General features: G+C 35.1%; 1 pseudogene; it reads right to left on the bottom strand.

Annotated features, from left to right (window-relative positions):
• Nucleotides 1-577: 577 nt before the first annotated feature.
• On the bottom strand, nt 578-696 carry LOC112483280 (annotated as a pseudogene).
• Nucleotides 697-2,939: the final 2,243 nt, after the last annotated feature.

The following is a 2,939-nucleotide window of genomic DNA, read 5'->3' as shown; positions in this document are numbered from 1 at the left end:
TTATTAATCAGATTTGCGTATTACTGTTGTCATGTTCAAAATAAAAATATAAAACTTTAACACTTTATGAAAGTGTATGTTATACTGCTCAAGTCACATAGCAATATGGGAAAATGCTATAAAATTCCATAATGTGTTGATTTTTAGTGGAAAATAAAATAGAATATGCGAGCAAACACAATACTTCTGCAAGTTGTTTTTCCATTACAGTTTTGACAGATTTTTTTTTTTTTTAAACTTACCCCATTGCTTCAGTGTTGCATTTGTAGATACAATTATGTATACAGTGACTTAGCTGAGTGCTCGGGAGGTTGGCTAAAAGCCATGCCAAATGCAGGTGCAATTTTATGACTCAAAGACTTAAAGGCTCTAAAAGTATTGTTCATGGAACATGACTTGATTTTACAGTCTTTGCTCACAGAATTCTTTCAAATAACCAATGATAGCTCTGTGTGTGAACAGGATATGTGGTTAATAAGTTGTTGTTGTTTTTAGGTGAGGCAACCCTTGGTCGACCTCACAGTTTGCAAAGAACTTGTCAGCTTACAATCTCTTTTTTTTTTTTTTTAAATTTTTATGCCTATAGCACCTGGTCTTCCTAGGTGGTCTCCCATCCAAGTACTAACCAGGCCCGACCCTGCTTAGCTTCTGAGATCAATTGGAATTGGGCACGTTCAGGGTGGCATGGCCATAGACGGTTAGTAAGTTTTTAAAGCAAATATAATGGCTTTTGGGGGGTAAAGGTTGTTGGAGTGATCGCTTTTGCTTTCTCAGTTTCTTTACCAGATATGGTGGGACCCAGTGTGTATATGTTTATTTAGATCTTTGTAATTTGCTTTTGGATCTTTTAGTTAGATAAATTTTAATCTATTTAGATTACTGGTGTATTATATTTACATGACATATATTTAGAACAGCAAATGCCATGCTCTTTGAGGAGGCACAAATTTATGTACAGATAATTTTACATATAAGAAATAAAACACACTGAACCAATGGATCACAGATTTTTTTCTATTTTTCCTTTAACAAATCAAGATTGTTGGAACCCTGAAAATTATATAATGATGTATTTGAAAATCTAGTGTTTTCATATTAACATGTCATTTTCAAAAATCATGTAGAGGAGTATGGTGACATGCATGACAGAATATTCTATATTATCCTTCAGTAAGCTTCATGACCTTTTTTACATTGTAATTTTTATTTCCAATTTCTGAATTGTTTTTTTTAGTATTTTCACCGTGTGTGAGATAGAATACTTTAATCATACGCATTTAATCATAGTTATTATATTTGTTGAATGCATTCCTACCTTGGGGTAGAAGGACTTATCCAGATTCTGGGTTTTGTTTGTTTGTTTTCTGATTTCTAAAAAAAAAATTTTGTTTTGCCTTGTTTCCCTTGAACACAATTTTTATGAAATCAAGAATTGGGATACTATTGAGTTTATGTTGAATAGATTGAGACTCACTGGAGCGAAGTATGGTTGGATTCATAATCAGTTTTGCTATTTCTATGTGGCCAGCACCGTGTGTTTATGTAGAAAGGTAATTCGTGAAATCAAGACAGAGTGGAAGACTTTGGCTAGTTGCCCTGTCAATCTAAGTCAAAATGTCTGGACGAGCTTGGTAGACCTGGAAACCTTACGGCATTTTAACTAACTGAAGCCTAAAACCCATTCGGTGCTGTTTTCTGTATCAGGAGAGGATTTCCATGTATTTGCACTTTCAAGAGGATGTGTATAAAATCAGATGGACAAGACTACTTAAGCACCAGAGCAGTTCCTCTGCTGTAGGACAGAGATAGTTCGTGAGATCTCACTGTAATTTGGATAATAATTACAGTAGCAAGTAACATTTCTTTATAAGGCCTAGAACTCTTCTTGACTCTGTACACATATTAATTGGATTAGTTGCCAGTGAGCCTGTGCTATGGATACTATTAATATCTTCACTTAATAGATGAGCAAAATGGGACATACCGTAGTTAAATAACTTGGCCCAGGTAAACTATTTCTTGCTTATCTAATAATATCTGGGTGATATGTCCCTTAAGACTGTGGATTTCCTTTGCCCAGGAGACTAAGAGTCATACAGAATCAGAAATTAGGACCTTATTTCTTTCCTACCCTTTCCCTCTGTTCCCTATACTCATAATCTCAAACGCCTTAGAAAAATAAATCCTCTAGACTCCCTTCCCCCTTTCCATGGCTTTGAATCTCTAGTCTTATCTAGTTTCCCTGGTGTCGTCTGCTTATTGCTTCATACTTGGCTGCTTCCTCTCGGCTTAGCCCTTTCTGCTTGATGTTTTTGTTAGATGGTCTTGTTGCCCTTTGCTTCTGATTCCACCAAGAACCTCTTCTCTTGGTATCTCAGCGTCACAAATTGCCTCTCTGTTGCCCAGGGAGGATAGAGAATAAAGATAAACCAAAACTAGGAAAGAAAAAGAAAGAAGACTTTTTTGAACTGGATATCTTGACAAGATTTAAAAAAAAAAAACAAAAAAACTGGGTGCATGAACTGGAAGGATAAGAGAACACATTCCAAGATTATTATATTTGAAATTTAAGATTATAGATCAAGAATAATTTTGGATGATGATATAATCCAGAACATAGATTTAGGAAGGAGTCAATGAAATTAAATTATAATTTCAGGGCTATATTATTGCAGTTTAAAAGTAGACGCTGGTATAACCATTAATATTAGCTAGCCTATATATTGTGAAAAACTCTGAAATTATGGAATTGGGAGCTTTTATAGGAACTGCTGAACAACTTCCTTCCCTTCTGGAGACAGGAAGAGAAACCTTAACTTTTTAAACCCGTCCTCATGGGGGAAGGGAACCGGAAGATTGATAGAACCCTTTGAGATGTAAATAAGTAGCAAAGGGATCCCGAGGAGATAATTTGAAATCTATCCGAATAATTCAGCATC

Source organism: Pteropus alecto, unplaced genomic scaffold (genome assembly GCF_000325575.1).
Source record: "Pteropus alecto unplaced genomic scaffold, ASM32557v1 scaffold65, whole genome shotgun sequence".
In the NCBI taxonomy this organism is placed as follows: Eukaryota; Metazoa; Chordata; class Mammalia; order Chiroptera; family Pteropodidae; genus Pteropus; species Pteropus alecto.
The sequence above is the reverse complement of the archived record's forward strand: the minus strand, read 5'-3'. Positions and strand labels throughout refer to the sequence as shown.